Below are 27,970 nucleotides of genomic sequence, written 5' to 3' on the forward strand. Positions count from 1 at the left end.
ATATATATATATATATATATATAAAAATTTTTACAGGTACTTACTTATTCTACAGGACGAGCGGACATGTAGGTAAGTATGTGTAAGTGTGTTTTAATAAAATTATACTGTCACTGTGTCTATTTGAATAATTCTTTTGTTGTGGAACTACAGGTACAAGCGGGCCCTTTAATGCCCCACATGCTGGTACTTGTGGTTCTCCAAATACCAGCATGTGGGGAGGCTTGCTGGGACCTGTAGTTCCACAGCAAAAGACAATATTTATTTATTTATTTATTTTTTATCAGCCCACCATCCACAGCCCACAGGTGGAGTGGACAGCCTCTGGCTTCATCCCTGGCCCTTGGGTGCCTGGAGGGGGCAGCCCTTTATTGTAGGGGTCCCCACTCCCCCAGGGAACCCTGGCCAGGGGTGACTAGTTGAGGGGTGTGATGCTTTGGCAGCAGAGACCTATATAAAAGTGTCCCGTGGCTATGGCATCATCTCCCTGGCTAATGGAGCCTGGTGCTGGTTTTAAAAATATGGGGGACCCATACTTCTTTTGTCCCCCGTAGTTTTGGAACCAAGACTGGTCCAAGAGCCCGGAGCTGGTTGTTTAAATACGGTGGAACCCTACTCCATTTTTTCAACAAATTTTTGCAACCAGGACTGTTTCAAAGAGCCCGGGGCTGGTTTTGTTTTTGGGGGGGACCTGCACGTCATTTTTTTTAACACTTTCTTTACTTTTACACACAGAAGAATGCACGGATCTCACTGATCTGTGCATGCTTCAGTCAAACTCGCCAGCCAGAACCTTGTCTATCTTTAGACTAGTTTTTGGTAATGTTTTGTGTGTGGGTCTATCTGTTGTATTGGAAAACATCTGGATGTGAGTTGTCATGTGCAAGTTTTTAGTAAGGTCAGAAATGTGCGAGTTAACACACATTCGCACCACATTACAATGGTCAAGTTTGCAAAACGTGCAAGTTTAGCGCTAAACTCGCACATTTGTGCAAACTTGCACTCCCATTACATTTGGCCCATACTCTTTAAGCATATTGGGGGTCATTCCGAGTTGATCGCTAGCTGCCGTTGTTCGCAGCACAGCGATCAGGCTAAAAATCTGCATTTCTGCGCATGCGTATGCACCACAATGCGCAGGCGCGTCGTACGGGTACAATGAGCATCGTGGAATTGCACAGAGTCTTACGAAGATTCCAGTCACACGGCCAAACGCAGGAAGATTGACATGAAGTGGGCGTTTCTGGGTCTCAACTTACCGTTTTCAGGGAGTGCTTAGAAAAATGCAGGTGTGTCAGGAAAAACGCAGGCATGGCTGGGCGAATGCTGAGCGGGTGTGTGATGTCAAAAGCCATCCCTCCGTCGTTAGAATCAACGCACATGAAGAGTAACTACAGGGCTGGTCTTGTTTTGCACAAAATGATTTTGCAGGCGCGCTGCTGCACAAGCGGTCGCACTTCTGCAAAGCGAAAATACACTCCCCAGTGGGCGGCGACAATGCGTTTGCACGGCTGCTAAAAACAGCGAGCAATCAACTCGGAATGACCCCCATTGTGTATAATGATGTGAGCATCTCATTCCGTACATGCATGTGTAGGCTGCAAAACTTCCATCCAATTCTAATTCTGACCCTTTTTGTGTTAAAAGGCAAAAAAAATTATGAATTTTCCATATTATCCAAATAGGATATAACATAATGTTATTTAGTATATAATATTATGTTGTTCTAGCTGTGGTGTCTTTTCTAAAGTTTAAAATTGTTATTGATGTGATTATTGAACCAGGCTTTCTATTGCTAAAATGTAAATTTTTATATATGTCCGGTTAACCTTGTTTCAATTTATTTTACTGTTTAAAAAATCTTAATAAAGCGGTATTAAATAGGATAATCCTAGAAAAAAGTGTTTTAAAATAGATTTGTAATTAACTAATGCTGTTTTAATATTCTTAGGATACGCAAGGATTAAGTTATATACTTAAAATAATGGTTATTAACTGTCTGAAATTTAAACTCTTCAACTAAGAGGGTGGGAGTATATGTAATTATTCTTAGCACTAGAAGTTTGAGAAAAATAAAACATAGAATTCATCCAAATGGTTTAATTGCATCACCTAACTACAGTATATGCCATGATCAGAGCTAGGAGCAATTAAAAAAAATGTGACAAGGAGAAATTTGTTCCTTGAACAAACCATGTTAAAATGCACATATTAGCACATAATAAAAAAATGACATTTTTGTCATGTCAATTATTTATTTTTTTATTATTTATTAAGTTTCTTATATAGTGCAGCAAATTCCGTTTCGCTTTACAACTGGACACAATTAGAAGACAAAACTGGGTAAAAACAATCAGTCATAGAGGGAGGAGGGCCCTGCTCGCAAGCTTACAATCTATGGGGAGATAGGCATTGATACACAAGGATAGGTGCTATCTATTGCATAGTTGTTCACCAGATTGTAAATGTTCTTTGTGGGCTGCATGATATCACATCACAGCAGTGATGAACCAGGTTCAGGGGAAAGGAGAGTGAAGAAAGAAAATATGTGGGGTATGTGTGGACTGTACTGTGAGGATATAATTGGATAGGAGAGCTATGAAAGTTATGTGAGCGGTTCTGGAATTTGATAAGCTTGTCTGAATAGGTGAGTTTTCGGGGAACGCTTGAAGGTTTGAAAACTAGAGGAGAGTCTTATTGTACGTGGTAGGGCATTCCACAGAGTGGGTGCAGTCCAAAGAAAGTCCTGTAATCGTGCATGGGAGCAAGTAATGAGTGTGGATGAGAGATGTAGATCTTGTGGAAAGCGAAGGGGCCGGGTTGGGAGATATTTTGAGATAAGCGAAGAGATGTATAATTGAATTCGGTAGAATACAGGTAGCCAATGGAGGGACTGACATGGTGGGTCTGCAGACGATGAACGTCTAGCAAGGAATATTAGCCTTGCAGCTGCATTCAGAATGGATTGTAGTGGTGAGAGTCTCTTCTTAGTAAGACCAGTAAGAAGACTATTGTAATAATCAATGCGGGAGATAATGAGAGCATGGATTAGAGTTTTAGCAGTGTCTTGTGTAAGATATGGTCATATGCTAGATATGTTTCTTAGATGCATGTAACATGATTTTGAGACAGATTGAATGTGGGGAGCAAAGGACAATTCTGAGTCAAGTATGACACCTAAGCAGCGAGCTTGTCTTGTGGGGCTGATTGTAGAGTTCTCAACAGTGATAGAATTATCAGGTTGGTGACTGCTATTGGCCAGAGGAAATATAATTAACTCTGTTTTGGAAATATTAAGTTTGAGGTGGCGAGATGACATCCAAGATGAAATGGCAGAGAGGCATTCAGTGACCCGGCCCAATACAGATAGAGACAAATTAGGGGAGGATAAGTAGATTGTAAATTAGTTACAAATTATTATCATAGTCATTAACATTCAGAGAAGTGTGCACAAGGGCGAATTGGCCATACGGATCACCATGAAGATTCTTGGTAGGTAAACGTGTCTCTGGGGCCTGTGTTGTATGTTGTCATGTGGACCCACCCCCCACATGACAGGCAGTCCACCGCACTCTGTACACTGCATTGTCCCCATTCATTCTGTTATTCCATCTCTGCAGTACAGCAGCTCTGCCTTTCACTGATGCTGCCATTGCTACATACCTCTTGTGCTGCCCATGTTTGGCCACTTCTGTAAAATTTTACAGGGCTACTTTTAGTTCCTAATCTGTCCCTGGTCTCAGACACAACCAGGGGTTAAAGTGAGCCGGGACGGGGTGGAACTGCGTTCTGTCAGTTCCACTTGGAGACGGAACTCCTCCGGCTCACCTAACCCGATGTGTGCCGGTGCCCCAGGGAGATGCCGGGCGCTCGCTGAGATTGTGTTACCAGCGGGCGCCCGGCTCTCTCTCCACAGCCGAAGCCGGCGGCAGGAGCTCACTACTGAGCTCTGGGCTTCCGGCTCCTAGCCCTGTCAGTGCGCGCTATGGGAGAGAAATCATGACATCTCTCTCATAGTGCTGGGGAGTCGGACACCAGGAAGATCACAGCGGTCGAACACGGGAACGGGGCTTGGTAAGTATGGTGTGTTGTTTTTTATTTTTTAAGTGTGTTAGCGGCGCGTCTACTGGGGGCAAAATACAGTGGGCTAACCACTGGGGGCAAACTACAAGGAGTAAACTACTGGGGGCAAACTACAGGGAAATATAAAGATAGTTGAGGGGAAATCAAAGGCGATACTGAATAATTAAAACAAAATAGAGCATAACTACTGGGGGCATTACTATTTAGGAGCATTACTGCAAGGGGGCAAACTACAGGGGGCATTACTACAAGGGGGCTAAACTACTGGGGGCATTACTACTTGGGGCAAGCTACATGGTGCTAACTACTGGGGGCAAACTACAAGGGGGCTAACTACAGGGGGCATTACTACATGGGGCAAACTACTGGGGGCATAACTACAGGGGCTAAACTACTGGGGGCATTACTACTTGGGGGCTAAACTACAAGGGGGGCAAACTACTGGGGGCTAAACTACAAGGGGGCTAAACTACTGGGGGCATTACTACTTGGGGCAAGCTACATGGTGCTAACTACTGGGGGCAAACTACAAGGGGGCTAACTACAGGGGGCATTACTACATGGGGCAAACTACTGGGGGCATAACTACAGGGGCTAAACTACTGGGGGCATTACTACTTGGGGGCTAAACTACAAGGGGGGCAAACTACTGGGGGCTAAACTACAAGGGGGCTAAACTACTGGGGTAATAACTGCAGGGGCATTACTACTGGGGGCATAACTACTGTGGCTAAACTACAAGGGGCTAAATGACTGGGGGCATTACTACAGGCGACATTACTACTGGGGGCAATACTACACGGGCATTACTAATGGGGGCACTACTAATGAGGGCATTGTAAAGGGGGCACTTCATAAGGGGCGTCACTCCTGGGGACATAAGGGGCACTACTACTGGGGGCATTGCATAAGGGGCACCACTACTATGGGCTCTATATAAGGGGCACTACCACTGTGGGCACTACCAGTACAGTGGACATTGCATAAGGAGCACTACTACTGTGGTCATTATGTGTATTAGAGGTGCTATTACTGTGGGCGTTATTACTATTGTGTGACCACGCCCCTTTCTTTTTGAGACCACGCCCCCATTTTTTGAGGGCGCATGCAATACTCTTATTACATGGGTGCTGGGGGAGGGGGGTGGGGGGAGTTCCACCACCTCTCTAGGACCACTTTAAGCACTGGACACAACTGCAGCAAAAGATGCAAGGAAGGCCACAATTGCGTACACTCAGGCCCTAGGAGGAGGGATCCCGCTCCCCCTCAACAGAATCCACCCCCTCATCAGGCCGCACCCCCTTTAGGGCTGCTTCCATAAATTTCTCGGGCTGGTTTTCCATCCCAATCTGCCCCTGAGTGTGCATATAAGGATAGACTAAGGATAGTCCTCATTACTCTTTGCATAAGGCTCCTAGACATATATTATGTTGAAACAGTCAATTATAGACACATACTGTAGAAAATAGGATTTTAATTACCTACCAGTAAATCCTTTTATCGTAGTCCGTAGAGGATACTGGGAATCCATTTAGTACCATGGGGTATAGACGGGTCCACTTGGAGCCTTGGGCACTTTAAGAATCTGATAGTGTGTGCTGGCTCCTCCCTCTATTCCCCTCCTACCAGACTCAGTATAAGAAACTGTGCCTGAGGAGACAGACATACTTTGAGAGAAGGATAGTTAAGGAAAGTAGTGAGATTACGAACCAGCACACAGAACAATAGGATAGCCATGCTAACCAAACTTGAAACATGAACAGCAACAGCTGAACAAACCAGAATACTTAACCAAGTAACAGTTCAGGAAGAACAAAGTCCTCTACGGACTACGAGGCAAGGATTTACCGGTAGGTATTTAAAATCCTATTTTCTCTTATGTCCTAGAGGATGCTGGGAATCCATTTAGTACCATGGGGAAGTACCAAAGCTCCCAAACTGGGTGGGAGAATGCTGAGGTTCCTGCAGAACTGATTGACCAAACTGAAGGTCCTCAGAGGCCAAAGTATTGAACTTGTAAAACTTTTTTTGCAAACGTGTTCGAACCTGACCAAGTAGCTGCTCGGCAGAGCTATAAAGCCGAGACACCCCGGGCAGCCGCCCAAGAAGAACTAGTAGAGTGGGCTTGTACAGATTTTGGAACCGGCAATCCTGCAGTGGAATAAGCATACTGAAATAGTGAGCCTAATCCAGCGTGCGATAGACTGCTTTGAAGCAGGACACCCAATTTTATTGGGATCATAGAGAACGAACAGCGATTCGGACTTTCCGTGACAAGCTGTTCTCTTTACATACACCTTCAAAGCCCTCACAACATCCAAAGACTTTGAAGTAGCAGAGGTGTCCATCACAGCTGGAACCACAATAGGTTGGTTGATGTGAAAAGCGGACACCACCTTAGGAAGAAATTGCTGACGAGTTCTGAGTTCAGCTCTGTCCTAATGGAAAAGTAGGGACTCTTGTGAGACAATGCCCCTAGCTCCGACACACGTCTTGCTGAGGCCAAGGCCAACAGTGTGACGGTCTTCCACGTAAGGTACTTTACGTCAACCTCCTGTAACAGCTCAAACCAGTCAGATTGGAGAAACTGCAGCACCATTGAGATCCCAAGGTGCCGTGGGAGGCACAAAGGGAGACTGGATGTGCAGAACACCTTTCAAAACGTCTGGACCTTAGGGAGAGAAGCCGATTGTTTATGAAAGAAAACAGACAAAGCCGAAATTTGGACTTTAATAGAGCCTAGGCGTAGGCCCAAATCCACTCCCGACTGCAGAAAAAGCAGGAAACGTCCCAGATGAAATTCCACCGCGGAATATTGTCTGGTCTCATACCAAGAGACATACTTCTTCCATATATGGTGGTAATGTTTTGACGTTACCCCCTTCCTTGCTTGGATCATAGTCGGGATGACCTAGTCAGGAATCCCTCTCCCGGCTAGAATCAGGGAGACTGGATGTGCAGAACACCTTTCAAAAACGTCTGGACCCTAAAGAGAGAAGCCAATTGTTTATGAAAGAAAACAGACAAAGCCGAAATCTGGACTTTAATAGAGCCTAGGCATAGGCCCACATCCACTCCCAACTGCAGAAAAAGCAGGAAACGTCCCAGATGAAATTCCACCGCGGAATATCGTCTGGTCTCACACCAAGAGACATACTTCTTCCATATACGGTGTTAATGTTTTGACGTTACCCCCTTCCTGGCTTGGATCATAGTTGAGATGACCTAGTCAGGAATCACTCTCCCGGCTAGAATCAGCCGTTCAACTTCCATGCCGTTAAACGTAGCCACGGTAAGTCTTGATAGATGAACGGGCCCTGTTGCAGAAGATCCTCGCGAAGAGGTAGAGGCCACGGATCTTCTATCAGCATCTGGAGAAGATCCGTGTACCAGAGCAATGAAGATTGCTTGAACCTTTTCCCTCTATTCTTTTTAGAATTCTTGGGATCAGAGGAAGTTGAGGAAACATGTACACCAGCTGGTAGACCCACGGAGTTGTCAGAGCGTCTACCACCACTGCTTGTGGATCTCTCGACCTGGAACTTGAGCCTCTTGTTGAGTCGAGAGGCCATCATGTCGATCTGTGGATATCCCCACCGACGTGTCAACCACCGGAACACCTCCGGGTGGAGGCCCCACTCCCCCGGATGCATGTCGTGTCTGCTGAGGAAGTCTGCTTCCCAGTTATATACTCCCGGAATAAAGACCGCCAACAATGCCACAGCGTGTTTTTCCGCCCAGAGGAGAATTCTTGACACCTCTGACATTGCTGGTCTGCTTTTTGTTCCGCCCTGACGGTTTATGTAGGTTACCACCGTTACGTTGTCCGACTGGACCTGAATGGCCTGATTCTGAAGTAGAGATGAGGCCTGCAGAAGGGCTTTGTAGATTGCCCTGAGTTCCAAGATGTTTATTGGAAGGACGACTTCCCGACTTGACTATCTTCCTTGAAACTGCACCCCCTGGGTGACTGCTCTCCAACCTCTGAGGCTTGCGTCTGTGGTCAGCAAAATCCAATTCTGAATCCCGAATCTCTGACCCTCGATGAGGTGAGAAGTCTGTAGCCACCACAGTAGGGAGATTCTGGCTCTTGGGTGACAGACAGATCATCTGGTGCATGTGAAGATGCGATCCGGACCATTTGTCCAACAGATCCAGCTGGAAGGGCCTTGCATGAAACCTTCCGTACTGAAGCGCCTCATAAGAGACCACCATTTTCCCCAGAAGGCGAATGCATAGATGCACCGAGATCCGGGTTGGCTTCAAGACAGCCCGAACCATCGTCTCTGAAGCGGTTCCAGGTGAGATTTTGTTAAGTTCAGAATCCACCCGTGATCCTGGGGTAGTCTTGTTGAGAGGCCAATGTTGTCCAACAACCGCTCCCTGGACGGTGCCTTTATCAGAAGATCATCCAGGTACGGAATTATGTACACTGCCTGTTTGCGGAGTAGAAACATCATCTCTGCCATCACCTTTGTGAACACTCTCGGTGCCGTGGAGAGAACAAACGGCAGGGCATGGAACTGGTAGTGGCAGTCCTGCAGTGCAAACCATAGATAAGCCTGATGAAGTGACCATATCGGAATGTGAAGGTACACATCCTTGATATCCAGAGACATTAGGAATTCCCCCTCCTCCAGACCTGAGATCACCGCTCTCAGAGACTCCATCTTGAATTTGAACACTTGTAAGTTGAGTACGAGTTCAACGACTTGTGGTTCAAAATTGGTCTTACCGAACCGTCCGGTTTCGGTATTACAAACAAGTTGGAATAATATCCCTTGTTTTGCAGATGAGGTGGAACTGGAACAATGACCTGAGTCTGTACTAGTTTTTGAATGGCGTCCTGTAAGGTTATACTTGCTTCCTGTGAAAATGGTAAGCCTGATTTGAAGAATCTGTGAGGTGGGAGCTCCTGAAACTCCAGTCTGTAGCCCTGGGAAATAAGATCTATGACCCAGGGATCCTGGCAAGATGTTGTCCAGATGTGACTGAAAAATTTTAGTCAGGCTCCCACCTGCCAGATAGGCATCGCAGTCCACTGTCATGCTGAAGACTTTGAGGAAGCAGAGCTTGAGCTCTGTTCCTGTGAACCGGCAGTTGCTGGTTTTCGTGGTTTACCTCTAGCATCTCTGGTGGCTCAAGAAGAACCTCTGGTTTTGCCCTTAAACTTAGCAGTACGAAAGGACTGTAGATTAGATCCTGAGTAGGCCTTCCTGGCTGGGGGAGCTGCAGAAGGAAGATACGTGAACTTACCCGCAGTAGCTTTGGAGATCCATTTGTCTAATTCATCTCCAAATAAGGCCTCTCCTGTGAAGGGTAGGCCTTTCACGCCATTCCTGGAGTCTGCGTCAGCAGTCCACTGGCATAACCATAAGCCTCTACGTGCTGACACTGCCATAGCAGTGGTACATGCATTAAGCAATCCTATTTATTTTACGGCTTCCACCATAAAATTTGCAGAGTCCTGAATATGTTGCAGGAGTAAAATATGCTCTCCCTGAGGCAAGGTACCTAACCCCTCAATTAGGTTACCCGACCATTTGGCGATGGCCTTAGTAATCCACCCACATGCTATAGTGGGTCTATGGGCCACCCCAGCAGCTGTATACAAAGATTTGAGTGTATTCTCAATTCTACGATCAGCCGTGTCTTTTAGGGAGGCTGCACCTGAGACAGGCAGTACAATTTTTCGTGACAGCCTAGATACTGACGTATCCACTATCGGTGGATTTCCCCATTTTTTCCTATCCTCAGGAGGAAAAGGAAAAGATGATATCAACCTTTTGGGGATTTGAAATTTCCTATCAGGATTAACCCATGGTTCTTCAAACAGGGTATTTAGTTCCTTTGAGACAGGAAAAGTGGCTGAGGATTTCTTTTTTATATTAAAATAAGACTCATCAGTCTCCTCTGTTACCTTATCAGGGATATGCAGAACGTCTCTGATAGCTTCTATGAGAGCTTCTATTCCTTGTGACAGAGTAGCCTCCCCCACCTCTGAGTCCACCTCACCCTCCTCCATGTCTGACCCATCATCATCAGAGTCAGACTGCAGGATATGAGCCAAAAGACGTTTTTGCGGACAAATGGCAGGGGACTGAGATGCTGGTTTGGGTACTGAGTCTCTGTTCATAAACTCAGTCTTTGATTGTCGTAAGTATTGCATCTCTTTCTCATTGCGGGACAATTTAGAACAGATATTGGAAATCATTCCCCTAATGGTATCCAGCCAAGCTGGCACTGCCCCACTAGCCTGGGGTACACTGCACTGAGTAAACTGCAGTGAACCCCCTGGAGAAGATGAACACTGTGCCTAACATGAAACACACTCTCTGTCTGACATACTGTGACAGTGACAGCACACACACACAGGAAAAGGTTAAATGCATAATTAACCCACAAAGAGCCCTTCAAGAGAGACACAGAGATAGCCTGGAGCCAGCACAAAGCACCCTTACTGCTAATGCCAAGCTTAGCCGGGTCGCAGACAAAGTACCCAGGTTGGGGACTTAGTACACTAGTAAGCACTCCCCCCCCCCCCCCCCCCCCCCCCTGCTATGACCCCCTGGTACTGCTGAGGTAATCTGGTGTCTCTCCGGAGGAGCTGCACGTCCCTGTCAGTCAGCATCCACTGCAGAGGGAAAATGGCGCTGGTGAGCTGCTGGATCCGCTTATAGTGAAGCCCCGCCCCTTCAATGGCGTGCAGTCTTCCCGCTTTTTTATACTGGCTGAGGTAATTTTTAGTGCTTTAAATGGAGTCAGTCACCTTTTAAGTCTGTAATGACAGTCTAGGTACTTTGTACACTGGTAGTGTACTTAGACTCAGTTCACTCCCTCAGCAGCGGTGCGTCCGCACTGTGTACTGAGTCTGGAGACTCTGCCGCCCCCATAGAAGCCATGCATCTCTGTAGCCTCATGCCGTCATAATGGCCGGCGACCCGCTAACCGAAACGCCGGCTTAGTACTCACCACTCTTCTATCTTCTGGCTCTGTTAGGGGTGGCAGCGTGCTGTGGGAATGTACGCTTGCCATGGTGGGGTGTGCAAATAGTTCCCTCAGGAGCTAGTGTTCTTTCAGCAGGGAACGGTACCATTAACCCTAAAGGAGGTTGGGCCATTCCTCCCCCTAAGTCCCACGAAGCAGGCAGGCTGGTGCCATCCAATCCTGCCTGAAAATAACAAACAGATAAAATAAATGCAGAAAACTCTTCAGGAGCTTCCCTGAACGTGACCGGCTCCTCCGGGCACATTTTCTAAACTGAGTCTGGTAGGAGGGGCATAGAGGGAGGAGCCAGCGCACACTATCAAATTCTTAAAGTGCCCAAGGCTCCTAGTGGACCCGTCTATACCCCATGGTACTAAATGGATTCCCAGTATCCTCTAGGACGTAAGAGAAAGTTGTTTTGCTCCCAAGTATAGTAGAGTCTGGACCAAGAATACCTCCAAGGAGAATGTATCCGCCAGAATACATAGTTAGAATGTTCCACATAATGGTACCATGTGACATAAGTAGCCTAGTCAATGGCATTTATGAAGTCATTTTATATTGTAACTAATTTAATTCAGTACGCCAGCTACATAATGAATTACTTAGTGTAAGATGGCTTAACTGTAAATGACATTATGAAGGAGGTAGTGTGTTTGTTTTTTACATGTGCAGTACATGTTTAACTATTTCTTAAGCAGTGAAGATTATCTGGGGATAAAATTAATTTCTGTTCCAGCTCTTGTGATGCAAAAAGCAATTACACATTCCTCCTATCTCATCCTTTTAGCAATCATTTCACTATAAATGTGTCTTCTCCATCAGCCTTAAATGGCTTATTTGATTAAAACTTAGAACTCTGGTGATCATGTGTCTTCTCTTTTAGTCCTAGAGAAGGAGACCACAGGGCAGTCTTACAATCCATCTAACATGATGCACAATTTGAACAGAGGTCCTCCAGTATGCATACAAATCATATCTTTAATTGCCATGGTTTTCTTTGGAATTTACAGCATCATGAAAGGAATGTCTTTTGGTCCAGTCAACTGGTGGTATGTACTAGGAGCTGCCTGCATTGTAGGCTCTGCTTTTGCTTCCTTCCGCATTTATGAAGTCTGCACTCTTCTTGCATACCAGGAAACTGCTTCAGAGCTACGTCGCAATCCATCACTACAAAACCATTAATCTGGATGGAATATACAGTTGGCGCAACAGTAATACATTCAGACTTTCACAAATGGATGATGAATTACCCCGAATGTCTGTTTAAAAGCTATATTCATAATATTATATTTTCTGCTGTTTGTATGGAACTTTCTGCTTTGGAGTTTTAAATAATATAATATATTTTCCTTGACGGGGAGTTATTTTCTAACAAAATGCAGTGATATGTAGCAACCAGACATTTTATTTTATCATGTAACTTGTACTAGAGTTGTCAAAGTTCATTTCTGATTTATTGTAATAGATTGCTTCAAATTTACAATATATTGGTAAATATTTATTGTATATTAAATAATTTAATATTGTACTCATTAATCTTTATTTATATAAATCATATGTCAATTTTTTTTACTGTATGTCGACTTCCACTTTTGCTTTGTAAAGCAAAATTAGTATCAATCTTACAATGTAATGGAAGATTATTATGAATAATTAAGTTGCATTCTGAAAAGGGAGTTATGCCGTCATTATTTTTACTTAGCATTTCTTTTAAACAAACAGAATGCCAGAAGTTACAGCATTTCCTATAGCTTATTGTTATTTCCTATAATAAGGTTACATACTGATAGGATTGTCAATTATTTACATTGGAGTATGTAACTCTTCACATCGTAGATGTTCACAGGTATTACTCACAATTAATTGGGGCAGATGTATTAAGTCTGGAGACAGCATAAGGAAGTGATAAACCAGTGATAAGTGCAAGGTGATAAATGCACCAGCCAATCAACTCCTAACTGTTAATTTACATATTGGAGCTTGTTGGCTGGTGCATTTATCATCCTTGCACTTATCACTGGTTTATCACAACCTTATGCCTTCTCTGGGTTAATACATCTGCACCAATGTGAGATGACATAATGTAACAGTTTCATAAACAAATTAAAGAACAACCCCAACTTAGAGATGTGCATATTATAATATTGAAACTGATTAGCAGATTTTATAGCCACTAAAGCAACAGAAAGATTCACTAGTCATCACAAACAAATGTAGAAATTACAAACTAGAAAATAAATATTCATAATCAAGCTTAGGACAAACTATAACCAATGAGGAAGAAAATGTTTACTCCCAAAATAACTAAGGCTGGGTATACACCTGATGATATATCGGCCACATCGTCCAGTGTGTATGCACTATGGCCCTCATTCCGAGTTGTTAGCTCGCTAGCAGATTTTAGCAGCATTGCACACGCTAGGCCGCCGCCCTCTGGGAGTGTATCTTAGCTTAGCAGAATAGCGAACGAAAGATTAGCAGAATTGCGAATAGAAAATTCTTAGCAGTTTCTGAGTAGCTCGAGACTTACTCCTACACTGCGATCAGCTCAGCCCATTTCGTTCCTGGTTTGACGTCACAAACACGCCCTACGTTCGGCCAGCCACTCCCCCGTTTCTCCAGACACTCCCGCGTTTTATCCTAGCACGCCTACGTTTTTCCGCACACTCACAGAAAACGGTTAGTTTCCGCCCAGAAACACCCACTTCCTGTTAATCACACTCCGATCACTTCAACGATGAAAATTCTTTGTTCGGACGTGAGTAAATCTACTAAGTTTTGTGCTAAAATACTTAGCGCATGCGCACTGCGTACCATCGCATGCGCATTTTTGCCTTAATCGCTCCGTTGCGAAAATCGGCAACGAGCGAACAACTCGGAATGACCCCCAATGTCCGATATCTTTCGTTTTTACCTTGAAACCTAAAGATATCGGGAAAGCTTGCATACTCCTGGATGTGGCCGGGTGACAATATCATTCAGTGTGTATGAACAATATCATTTCCGGGGAAAAATCATTTGCGATGTCACATCTAATGTGCCTCGTGTAGTGTGTACCCAGCCTAAAGGGGGGTACTGACGGGAGAGGTGTGTGCTGAACGATCTTAACACAGACCGCTCAGCACACATCTCTCACCCCGCTCAGCACAGCGTGATGTGCTGAGCGAGGGGGAAAGCCGACGGGGGGCCGCTCACTTCACACAACGGTGAAGTGAGCGACCCGCTAGATTGAGCCTGCATGCAGCTCAATCTAGCATCGGCGATAGCCCAAGCAGGGTGTATCATTCAATCATCCTGCTTCTTGCAACACCTGCGGCTCCAAGCTTACCATTTTGGTATGCTTTTATTTATATCTATGTGATAAATGATATGTTATTAAATTATGTTTTATTGAAAATACCAGTATTCAGATTTATACGACACCATTGGATTCAATATCCAACAATTAGGGTGATCATTGCTTTGGTCACGACACACTACCACTGAGAGAGGGCGCCACGGCTACACCACCCCACACTTTGCCAAAATAGAAAATAACAATTTGCAAAAGACCAATATATATTTCTAAGAGCCATTCAGTAGAAGACTATAAAAACTGGAAGGGCCATCAACTAAAGATACGAGAGCAAACAAGACTGAAGTTAAGAAAGGAGATACAGTCATCTCAAATAGGTCAGATTACACGCCAAAGCAACCAGGCTATGGGGGTTATTTAGAGTTGTTAGCAAACCCAAAAAAGCACACTAATGGGCAGATATAACATGTGCACAGAGATTTAGATTTGGGTGGGGTGTGTTCAAACTGAAATCTAAATTGCAGTGTAAAAATAAAGCAGCCAGTATTTACCCTGCACAGAAACAAAATAACCCACCCAAATCTAACTCTCTCTGCAAATGTTATATCTGCCCCACCTGCAGTGCACATGGTTTTTCCCATTAGTGTGCTTTTTTGGTTTGCAAGCAACTCTGAATAACCAGATTCAAAAAAAGGTAAATCCCGTGCCAGTATCACTGACACAAGTACTAATATCTTCAATGGTCCCTCTACTCAATATTACTTCAATTTACAAGGTGTCTTCACCCATGTATCTCAAGGTTGCTGTGAGGTGCTACCCACTAATCAAGGTATGCATAAATTACAATAGAAAGAAGAAAAGTAAGTAATCTGAAGGCACTGGGACCAGATTTATCATATTAAAAGTTATATACTTGGTATTGGTATGTATTAAAATATAGTATGTATCACCTTTATTCATTCTATAAAAATTGGTGAAGTATACAAACAGAAAGCAGAAAAGAAATGAAATTGTCAATGTATTAAAATATATATTTTACAAAATTAGCCGTTGTCTCTATTGTTCTATTTCAATATATCATTTGTAATGGCTGATTCGCTCATTTATAATCATATACTATTATGTTATATATTACTCTATTGTGACTAAGGAGATTAGTGGAATAGTGTTTTCTCTAGAGAGGAGATTAGTATCAAATAATGGAGCTATTGCCAAAATATCCAGGCAGATGCTACACAGGCTACTTAGTTTGCCATTGTTACAATATGAACTTAAATCATCAGTTTGGAGGCTAGTTAGCCTAGCTCAAATGTAATTTACATAAAACAGCCTCTCTATGATTTCTATAATGTTTTGTCTCCAATCGCAACTAGTGTACTTAAGTGGAGTTCCCTATGGGGGACATTTACTAAGCAGAGCGGAGAAGTGAGCCAGTGGAGCAGTTGCCCATGGCAACCAATCAGCACTGAAGTAACATCTATCATTTGCATACTATAAAATCATACAGAGCTGCTGATTGGTTGATGGGGCAACTTCTTCACTAGCTAACTTCTCCGCTCTTATCACTGCTTAGTAAATGTCCCCCTAATTAAATCTCCTAAATGTAATATTACTAACCAGTTCCCAGTTAGTAGCTGTATATAGCCAGCTCTGATCTAGTGCAAGGCCGCTCGGTCCGTCCATCATTGGAAAAGGCAAATACCACAGACTCATCACAAAATCTCCTGAACCATAAGGACTAGGATCTAGATATTTGGACAGTAGCTTGCTTTTGTGACGTAGGCACCCACTAAGGGATTTTTCAAAATTCCACCCACAAAGGGGTTAAAAGGGATGAGAAAATCCTCCCTTACAGAGGAGTGTTAAGACAGCCCATGCAGCCAGGGCTATAAAGGATGCATGGTGCCGACGATACCAACTCGTGGATGGGGGAGGACACAATGCTCTGTTTCTGAACTTTCTTGCAGTGGCAGTTGCAGAGCACTGCATTATTCAAATAGGGGAGTCACATCAACTGCTGCCCCTAAATACTGTCAAACATCGCTGGGTGTGTCTTCCCTATTTAAATATTGGACTGCTCTAAAACTGCCACTGGCAAGGAAGTGCAGCCTTATGGTTCAGGAGATTTTGTGATGTCAGTGGTATTTGCCTTTTATATATATAGATTTCAGCAGTGTCGGACTGGGGCATGAAAGGCCCACCAGGGAAATGCAGTAATAGGGGCCCATATTTATGGATGTGGCCAGGCTCCACGGAGGCTTGAGTAACCATTATATATAAAGTATTTACTGCTAGTGCATAGTAATGTACAAGACTAATAACAGCAATGCAATGTAGAATATACACCATATTCCTGTGCAGTGCAGTATAATGTAACATATCACAGTAACACAGTATGGAACCTTATTCCTAGAGGAGGGGGTGGGCCCTCAGGCAGTGGGGATAATCGGGGGATACCCCTGTGAGCCAGTCCAACCCTGGATTTCAGATATAAGTTAACTAACCTATTTCCAGTCAGGAGAGGATAGTGTCTCAATTATCAGAGGTTAACCTATCACTTGAACTAAACGTTGCCGAACCTCTCAGAGAGTAAGAGGAGGAAAGGAGTGAGAGATATTTCGACTCTTAAATGCATTAAAGGAAAGCTTGATAGTCAGTAACTGCTTATCTGCTGTGTAAAGGGTCTGGACAGCTCTCCCAGTGACTTTAAGTGTTGTGCAAAAATCTTAACCTTTTTACCTCAAAGGAGAAGCCCTAAGGAGAGTGAGACGCTAAGTAAGGACACCTAGGGCCCTTTGGAATAGAGTCAGCCTATCCCTGCAAACCTTAATTATTTAATATACAGTGGACGGAGCTTGGCCTGTCGTCCCAGCATTTACAGCACTGAGCAGGGCAGCATCAGAGGTGGGACGGGGCAGATAAGAAGGCGGATTATTCTCCTCAGCGCCACACTTTTGACAGCATCAATTCGGGGAAGGCCTGCCCAGAGGTGCGGCCTGACAAAGATTGGCAGCGGTGGGCGGAGCATGTTCTGTTGTAAGTCTAATTAGTTTACCAGGAAGTGCTTCAAAATTAAAGTTATACGCATGGAAATACTTGAAATTCCGTAGCGAAGCATGGGTAATCAGCTAGTAAAGATATATCCTTGAACATACCTCTCATGAGAGACGACATGGGGAGGATATACTTATGGAGGACAGTTGTTTCGGGTGCTGGCACTAAATCAAGCTGTAGCACCTTATTAACTACAAAAAAAACTAATTCTAAATGTTATGGAGCATAGTGCAAGTCCAGAAAACATGGAAAACATGGCCAACCTCTACACAATTTCTTCAGCAAAACTTAAACTGTGTGGGCCGTATGGCGTGTAGGCAATTTGATATGATTCAAACACCTAGACATACTATTGAGCATTAGAAATGAGATGACCAAGATCCAAGTCCCAACAAGTTTGAGAAGGTCATAGATTATGGAGAGAAACATCTTTGTGTTGAGAAATCAATCACTGACGTACAGTATGACCCAATTGTAATTTACTTTGACCAACAAGGTTTTGGGCATGAAATAGGGTGGTAAAGCGGGCACAGGTACTAATTTGTTGACCAAGGATATTTAACTCTTACACAACTACAGGTACTTATTTAAATCAATAAAATTAGTACTTGTGAATGCTTTACCACCCTATTTCATGCCCAAAATCTTCTGGTGAAGTTTAATTGCAAGTGGGTCACACATCAGTGACCATGCCTTGTGGGTTCCAAGTGTCAAATTTTTGGCCAAAGCTATTTAAACCTTGCACAACTACATCTACTTATTCAAAACAATAAAATCTGGTGCCTGTGCTTCTTAGCTGCCCCATTTCATGCCCCAAACCTTGTTGGGCCTGGCAAAATGCAATTGATTATAATTGCGCCTGAATGAGCAAGCATAGAGATGCTCACTTTCTGCATCTCTGCACACTGTAGCACTTCTGATGATTCTGGACATACCAACATTGGCTCACAATCACCACTTGCACCTGCCCTTTGCAGGTGCAGTTTCTCTGTATGAACATGGCCACTGTTGAAGCGGGTGTGCGCCTGAGAAAGCAACCGCTTACAATGATTCGCCCACGACACTCTCATAACGATACAGACTTTTTTGCATTCACTTCAGGCCACCTTCCAGTCACCGCCCAGGAATTACCATCACTTTGCTGTTCCATTTCTGATGCCATTTGAGCCAAACGCAACAGCGCCATTGTGCGTACACTCAGGGTAACGTATGCACCTACATGAACCTCAGCATTGCTTCCATTTTGTGTGCACCTCTGAATCAGGACATCTCTGTGGGCCACGTGGTAGGTTAGATAGCACATTCCACATTCAGCACATTTTCAAAAGTCCATTCATTTTTTTAGGTAACATTTTTATTGCACAGTTTATAATTATTTCCCCCCCCCATTTTTTTGTGTGTCATTTTCTCAATAGTTTTTTTACAGTTCTTTTTTCTACTTTATATTCCAATTTCTAATCCACTCTACATTTTGGATGCTTCTGTTCTCTCTTTTCACCTACCTCTTCATGTATTTTATCGTATTGTATTGTAATGTACATCTACATATTTGTTATGCTTAAATGTCACCTTTGTGAACAAAAAAAAAAATCAATTAATTAGATCATTTATCAATGAATAAATTAATAAACAATGAATGAAGGCCCTCATTCAGTATGGGTTGCAGTTCTCCAAAAATCGCAAACGGGCGATTTTTTTTTTGAGATCTGCACATGCGCCGTGGCCACAGCATGCGTGCATGGCCATTCACATTGTTGTTGCATCCTGGAAGGATGCGACCGCAACACGGTTGACGCCGGCGGCAATGGGGTGGGCGGGGATGAACCACTGTGGGGGAGTGGTCCAGGTGTGGCCTGACCGTTTTTAGGGATGCAGCCACTCCGATAAAGAAAATGGCGGCACTGAATATGCGGGGGGTGGGGGGGGGCATCTGCAATTCCCTGGTCAGCAATGCGATCACAATTAGATTGCAATCACAGCGCTGGGCAGGACTTGGCATGCTGGGCGGCCTTGCCCCGTGCTGGGCAGCCCCCAGCATGCGACCATACTGAGAAGCGGATTCTGCTTTTTAGCAGAATCAGCTACTCACCCTGAATAGGGTCCAAAGTACCTATTTATTAATTCCATTTTCTTGCACCCAGAATGTTATTAACAGTGCGTTAGGTCTTATGTAACTATTACAAACAGGATCATACAAAATGAGCGCATCAAATTAATTCATTGATATTGCCCATTCCAGGGGAACTGGTGACATCCAATTTGAAGTTGCTCTCATTATCATTGGACCCAGTACTGGAGCACACTGCCCCCTCTATGGGGGTCATTCCGAGTTGATCGTAGCTGTGCTAAATTTAGCATAGCTACGATCATTCACACTGACATGCGGGGGGACGCCCAGCACAGAGCTAGTCCGCCAAGCATGTCAGTGCCGCCCCCCACTTCAAGAGTAGCTCCCGGCCAGCGCAGCTTTAGCGTGATAGCCGGGAGCTACTCATCGTTCCCCGGCCCGCAGCGGCTGCGTGTGACATCACGCAGCCGGTGCGGCCCACCCCCCGTTCGGTCCAGCCACGCCTGCGTTGGCCGGACCGCTCCCATGAAATGACGGCCAAACGCAGCCGTTCCGCTCCCTCCCGCCCAGTGATCGCCTCTGCCTGTCAATCAGGCAGAGGCGATCGCAGCCCTGCTACGGCCTTCTGCCATCTGGCATGCGCCGGCACATGCGCAGTAGGGACCCGTTCGCTCGGCTGCGACAAAAAGCAGCGAGCGAACAGGTCAGAATGACCCCCAATGTCTCATTAGGCAATCCAGCAATGCAGTACACTGTCATTCCCTCATGAATTTCAACCAGCTGTCAGCTGATATTTAAGTAAACCAAACAAACGTGGTCAAAGTGGCAGAGACCACAAGCCGCGTTATGACGCCTTTGACATCACATACATTGGTGCTAGTTAGGCCATGGTGATATACAAACCACATGTGCTGTAGTCAATAGCAGCAACGTTACAGTTATGACAGTTGACATGAGCCCTGATCCCTCTCACCAGTGACTGTGAGCTCATCCAGGACACACCTGTATAGGGTAAGAGGATGGTTATCCAATAAATAGCACAAATCAACCAGTGGAAATCTAAATATACTATCATGTGGTTTTCTTTCAGAATCATTTTGACTTTTGTAGAAGTATGGGGTAGCTAAACTGCTTCCTCCCCAGCAGGCCCAACATGAGATACTATACATAAAGGAAGGAGTGTGTGATGTCACCTGGTAGGGGGTTACAGTTGCATGGAATGCACACCCAGGTTGCTCAAAAACACCCCCATCCCCCTGGGTCCCAAAGTGTTACTGCTTGTGGTTAAGAATCATACAGAGTAGTTCCCTATACACACAAACATCCTTCCCCCTCTATCCTCTGCTGGCCAAATGGCATGCATACACCTTCCCACAGAGGCAGCCAGAATGAGAGGTAGACAGAAGAGTCAGCGACTTTAGCACTGGATGGTAGAAGTGTGTGGATAGGGCAAGGATTCTCAATGTAATGTAGGTAGACATGTTGTCGTGGATTCATAAAGTAATGATGAGGTGCGTGTTAATGATTTAATGGTGGGTGTGGCATAAATATTTATTGATGGGGCTATTTGTTCAATAGTGGGGTCATGGTGGTGCCTGTTATTTTCAGATGGAGTGACAGGACTGTTAATTTAATGCTGGGCTGGTTTGGGGATTATTAATTGAATGGAAGGCTGAGTTTTGTGAGAAATAGAGCTATTTGTTAAATGTGAATACTAATAATTTGATGTTGGGAGACATATTTGAAGTGATAGGTTGATTTATTAAATGTGAACATTGGATGTAAAAAGAGCAAAGCAAGATTGTTAGGGGGGAACAGGTTTATTATTTAGTGTGAATACTAATTAAATTCTGGTCTGGTTTGGAGAGATATAGGTCTGTTTATTAAATGTGAATGCTATGCTGTAAATTGACTTGATTTGTGCAAAACTTAGACCTGTTTAAAGAAATAGCTTTATGCAAAGCTGGAAGCACACAGCAGGAAAGTCTGCCAACTGTCCTGATTCTGCTGAGGCAGTCCTGATTTTAGGTGACAGTCCCGTTCAGAAGGACTCTTTCCTGACTGCAGGTACAGCTAGGAGATATGTTTAATTTCACAATGATTTGTCTGTGATTGGGAAACCGGCGTGCAGCTAACTGTAGTACCCTAAGAAATGCCCATATATATCAACTGGATGGAGACAGGCTGGAGAGTGACCTATCACTGGCTCAAATGAGAGTTACATCCCGTGCATGATGATCATGGTACTCTGATAGCTTACTCTTTGCCATCCTCTAAACATGGTAAAAGGGGGGCGTGGCCTCACTAGGGGGCAGATGTATTAACCTGGAGAAGGCATAAGGAAGTGATAAACCAGTGATATGTGCAAGGTGATAACGCACCAGCCAATCAGATCCAATATGTAAATTAACAGTTAGGATCTGATTGGCTGGTGTGTTTATCACGTTGCACATATCACTGGTTTATCACTTCCTTATGCCGTCTCCAGGTTAATACATCTGCCCCTAGAAGCGGAATTCCCATTACACAATATGCCACTCACCATAATGCCCATTGGGCGATTCTCAGTGATGCACGGGACAACTACACAAATTCAAATGACATACTTCTCCAGAATACCAAGATTTTTGTGGGTCTTAAGTTACAGGGTAAGGCATTGCTACTAAGCAATTAAGTTTACATATAAGAACAATTTCTTAACAAACCAGTTTAAAAGGAAAACAAAATTAAAAGCAAGTGATGTACGGGACTTTATGTTCACTTTCTGGAGAATCACCCCATTACACATTATACCACACACCTCAATGCTCATTACACATAATACCACACACCATAATGTCACTTACACATTATGCCACACATCACAATGCCCATTACACAATATGCCACACACCTTAATGCCCATTGCACAATATGCCAAACACCATAATGCCCAACACATTATGCCACATACCGTAATGCCTGCGACACATTATGCATACACTACAATGCCCAATACATTATACCACACACTGCAATGCCCATAATACAGTACATAATACAGTATGCCACACACAGTAATAGCTGTGATACAGTATGCCACATATCGTAATGCCTGTGACACATTATGCCACACACCACAATGCCCCTGACATATTATACTACACACCGCAATGCCCTTGATACAGTATGTCACACACCATAATGCCCCTGACACATTATGCCACACCGCTATGCCCCTTACACATTATGCCACACACCGTAATGCCACTGACACATTATGCCACACACCGTAATGTCCCTTACACATAATGTCACAGACTGTAATGCCCATTATACCTATAGATTGTAAGCTTCTGAGCAGGGCCTTCCTATCTCTATGTCTGTCTGTTTTTGCCCAGTTTTGTTCTATAACTGTTGTTCTAATTGTAAAGCGCAACATTATATGCTGCGCTATTTAAGAAACTGATAATAAATTATACAATATACCACACACCGTAATGCCCCGACACAATATGCAACACACCATAATGCCCGTGACACATTATGCCATACCGTAATGCCTGTGTCACATTATGCAACACTTTAATGCCCATTACACAATATGCCACACACCATAATGCCCATGATACATTATGTCACACACCGTAATGCCCCTGACACATTATGCCACATACTGTTATGCCTGTGACACATTATGCCTCATACCACATTCCCCTAAAGTAAGGCTTCTAATTACTTTTATATTACCTGCTCGTTGCCATGGGTTTTCATGCTCTGGGTGTCATGCTCGTTGCCAGGGGTTTTCATGCTCTGGGTGTAATGCTCGTTGCCAGGGGTTTTCATGTTCTGGGTGTAATGCTTGTTTCTAGGAGTGTAATGCTCGTTGTCAGGGGTTTCATGCTCTAGGTGTTAGGTTCGTTGCCAGTGGTGTGTAATGCTCATTGCCAGGGGTTTTTATGCTCTGGGTGTAATACTCATTGCCAGGGGTTTTCATGTTCTGGGTGTAATGCTTGTTGTCAGGAGTGTAATACTTGTTGCCAGGGGTTTCATGTTCTAGGTGTCATACTCATTGCCAGGGGTGTAACGCTCATTGCTAGGGGTTTCATGCCCTGGGTGTTATGCTTGTTGCCAGTGGTGTGTAATGCTCATTGCCAGGGGTGAATGCTCGTTGCCAGGCATGTGTAATGCTAATTTCCAGTGGGGTAATGCTGCCACTAGAGGTATGCACTCCTGGCACTTCCCGGCTCTGTCAGATGCTAGAGGTCAAGTATGACCTGTGGCATCAGTCTCCACCAAGGCGGCATCCATTTTGGGAGGGACATTTAGCAGATTGACAAGTGGACAGCTAGTCCACATGGGAATCGACACTTAAACAGCGGGGGCTCCCCACTTAACATGACTCTTTTTCTACACACACTCATTTATATTAGAGTTTCCTTGATAGACATCCAATATTTTCAGTGGCAGAGTATAACTAGATACGTTTGTGACACATTATGCCACATACCGTAATGCCTGCGACACATTATGCATACACTACAATGCCCCTTGACACATTATACCACACACTGCAATGCCCATAATACAGTATGCCACACACAGTAATGGCTGTGATACAGTATGCCACATACCGTAATGCCTGTGACACATTATGCCACACACCACAATGCCCCTGACATATTATACTACACACCGCAATGCCCGTGATACAGTATGTCACACACCATAATGCCCCTAACACATTATGCCACACCGCTATGCCCCTTACACATTATGCCACACACCGTAATGCCACTGACACATTATGCCACACACCGTAATGTCCCTTACACATTATGTCACAGACTGTAATGCCCATTATACCTATAGATTGTAAGCTTCTGAGCAGGGCCTTCCTATCTCTATGTCTGTCTGTTTTTGCCCAGTTTTGTTCTATAACTGTTGTTCTAATTGTAAAGCGCAACATTATATGCTGCGCTATTTAAGAAACTGATAATAAATTATACAATATACCACACACCGTAATACCCCTGACACAATATGCAACACACCATAATTTCGTGACACATTATGCCATACCGTAATGCCTGTGTCACATTATGCAACACTTTAATGCCCATTACACAATATGCCACACACCATAATGCCCATGATACATTATGTCACACACCGTAATGCCCCTGACACATTATGCCACATACTGTTATGCCTGTGACACATTATGCCTCATACCACATTCCCCTAAAGTAAGGCTTCTAATTACTTTTAAATTACCTGCTCGTTGCCATGGGTTTTCATGCTCTGGGTGTCATGCTCGTTGCAAGGGGTTTTCATGCTCTGGGTGTAATGCTCGTTGCCAGGGCTTTTCATGTTCTGGGTGTAATGCTTGTTTCTAGGAGTGTAATGCTCGTTGTCAGGGGTTTCATGCTTTAGGTGTTAGGCTCGTTGCCAGTGGTGTGTAATGCTCATTGCCAGGGGTTTTTATGCTCTGCGTGTAATACTCATTGCCAGGGGTTTTCATGTTCTGGGTGTAATGCTTGTTGTCAGGAGTGTAATACTTGTTGACAGGGGTTTCATGTTCCAGGTGTCATGCTCATTGCCAGGGGTGTAACGCTCATTGCTAGGGGTTTCATGCCCTGGGTGTTATGCTTGTTGCCAGTGGTGTGTAATGCTCATTGCCAGGGGTGAATGCTCGTTGCCAGGCATGTGTAATGCTCGTTTCCAGTGGGGTAATGCTGCCACTAGAGGTATGCACTCCTGGCACTTCCCGGCTCTGTCAGATGCTAGAGGTCAAGTATGACCTGTGGCATCAGTCTCCACCAAGGCGGCATCCATTTTGGGAGGGACATTTAGCAGATTGACAAGTGGACAGCTAGTCCACATGGGAATCGACACTTAAACAGCGGGGGCTCCCCACTTAACATGACTCTTTTTCTACACACACTCATTTATATTAGAGTTTCCTTGATAGACATCCAATATTTTCAGTGGCAGAGTATAACTAGATACGTTTGTGACACATTATGCCACATCCCGTAATGCCTGCGACACATTATGCATACACTACAATGCCCCTTGACACATTATACCACACACTGCAATGCCCATAATACAATATGCCACACACAGTAATGGCTGTGATACAGTATGCCACATACCGTAATGCCTGTGACACATTATGCCACACACCACAATGCCCCTGACATATTATACTACACACCGCAATGCCCGTGATACAGTATGTCACACACCATAATGCCCCTGACACATTATGCCACACTGCTATGCCCCTTACACATTATGCCACACACCGTAATGCCACTGACACATTATGCCACACACCGTAATGTCCCTTACACATTATGTCACAGACTGTAATGCCCATTATACCTATAGATTGTAAGCTTCTGAGCAGGGCCTTCCTATCTCTATGTCTGTCTGTTTTTGCCCAGTTTTGTTCTATAACTGTTGTTCTAATTGTAAAGCGCAACATTATATGCTGCCCTATATAAGAAACTGATAATAAATTATACAATATACCACACACCGTAATGCTCCTGACACAATATGCAACACGCCATAATGCCTGTGACACATTATGCCATACCGTAATGCCTGTGTCACATTATGCCACATACAGTTAAGCCTGTGACACATTATGCCTCATACCACATTCCCCTAAAGTAAGGCTTCTAATTACTTTTAAATTACCTACTCGTTGTCATGGGTTTTCATGCTCTGGGTGTCATGCTCGTTGCCAGGGGTTTTCATGCTCTGGGTATAATGCTCGTTGCCAGGGGTTTTCATGTTCTGGGTGTAATGCTTGTTTCTAGGAGTGTAATGCTCATTGTCAGGGGTTTCATGCTCTAGGTGTTAGGTTCGTTGCCAGTGGTGTGTAATGCTCATTGCCAGGGGTTTTTATGCTCTGGGTGTTATGCTTGTTGTCAGGAGTGTAATACTTGTTGCCAGGGGTTTCATGCTCTAGGTGTCATGCTCATTGCCAGGGGTGTAACGCTCATTGCTAGGGGTTTCATGCCCTGGGTGTTATGCTTGTTGCCAGTGGTGTGTAATGCTCATTGCCAGGGGTGAATGCTCGTTGCCAGGCATGTGTAATGCTCATTTCCAGTGGGGTAATGCTGCCACTAGAGGTTGCACTCCTGGCACTTCCCGGCTTTGTCAGATGCTAGAGGTCAAGCATGACCTGTGGCATCTGTCTCCACCAAGGCGGCAGCCATTTTGGGAGGGACATTTAGCAGATTGACAAGTGGACAGCTAGTCCACATGGGAATGGACACTTAAATAGCGGGGGCTCCCCACTTAACATGACTCTTTTTCTACACACACTCATTTATATTAGAGTTTCCTTGATAGACATCCAATATTTTCAGTGGCAGAGTATAACTAGATATGTTTGTGCCTGGGTGAGACAGAATGATGGCACTCCTCATCTTGGAGGGATTGATTGTATATGTCACCCCAAATCGGTGGCATACTGCTGGATGCCTAACCTACTGTGAGGGTTTGCTAACTCTTTACAAGCACTGGACTGCCCTTAATTATGTCTCCCTGGATTGCTTCCATTTTAATTTGTGGCTTTTGTTAAGGATCTTTTATGTTAGAAGTATGCTGCGCAAGTGCAGGTCTCCGGAAACATTGCTTCAGCCATGGCTCAGAGACAAATTTTTTACTACACATGCGTGGTGGCCATTTTGGGTGTTATTTTTGCCGCGGCTGCTGCGCCCATCGTGGGACTCTGGAAAGGTATTAAAACAATATGGGTGTAGTGTGTTTGGTGTGAGCCCCCACTGTACCCAGGGGCCCATGTGCACTGCACACATTACACTCATGATAGAAACGCCTATGGTAATTTCATTCCAGTGTGTACCCAGCTTTATGTACCATAAATGCTGCAAGCACCATTGTTAGGTGCACCTGAAGTGGGACACTTGGATGACATTGCATTAGAATCAGTAAAGTTCCCAGACTGTGTTCTTTTCTACCTGAATTTGCGTGCATACGCAAACAGCCATCCATTACACATTAGACAACGCTGGGATGCCGGCAACTCGGCAGAGGATCTCTGAGAAAGGAGACAGAAAATTAAGTTATGGTAAATACCAGCGCCATATTCATTGTCATCACTTTGATACTAAACAAAATATCTCCCAGTAAATTAGTGTAATTCTTAAATGGAACAAGGAGAGTTATGGTAGACTTACCATGGTTAACTCTCTTTCTGCGAGGTCCACTGGGTTCCACAGGGAAAACATGGGGTGCAGAGCGGGATCTTGGATCTAGTAGCACCATTAGGCAAAGCTTTGACTGTCCCAGGATGCATTAGGGCCTCTTCTATAACCCCGCCTCCAGGCACTGAGAGCTCAGTTTCGTTAACCAGTCCAATGCAGGAGCAGGTAAAAGAGAAGGCAGATGTTAGTCACAAAGAACCACAATCTCATGACAAGAGAGGGTACCAGCGGCTAATGCCATTCAAACCAAAG

General features: G+C 44.4%; 1 protein-coding gene across 1 annotated transcript in view; it reads left to right on the forward strand.

The window, feature by feature from the left end:
- The first annotated feature begins 20,420 nt into the window (after window positions 1-20,420).
- Window positions 20,421-27,970, forward strand: part of LOC134898490 (RNA exonuclease 1 homolog) — a 279,518-nt gene continuing 271,968 nt past the window's right edge. Inside the window, exon 1 of the mRNA XM_063914100.1 lies at window positions 20,421-20,501. The gene's annotated coding sequence lies outside the window, so the exon portion shown is untranslated. The remainder of the gene's footprint in view (window positions 20,502-27,970) is intronic.

Source organism: Pseudophryne corroboree, chromosome 1, assembly GCF_028390025.1.
Source record: "Pseudophryne corroboree isolate aPseCor3 chromosome 1, aPseCor3.hap2, whole genome shotgun sequence".
NCBI classification, from domain to species: Eukaryota; Metazoa; Chordata; class Amphibia; order Anura; family Myobatrachidae; genus Pseudophryne; species Pseudophryne corroboree.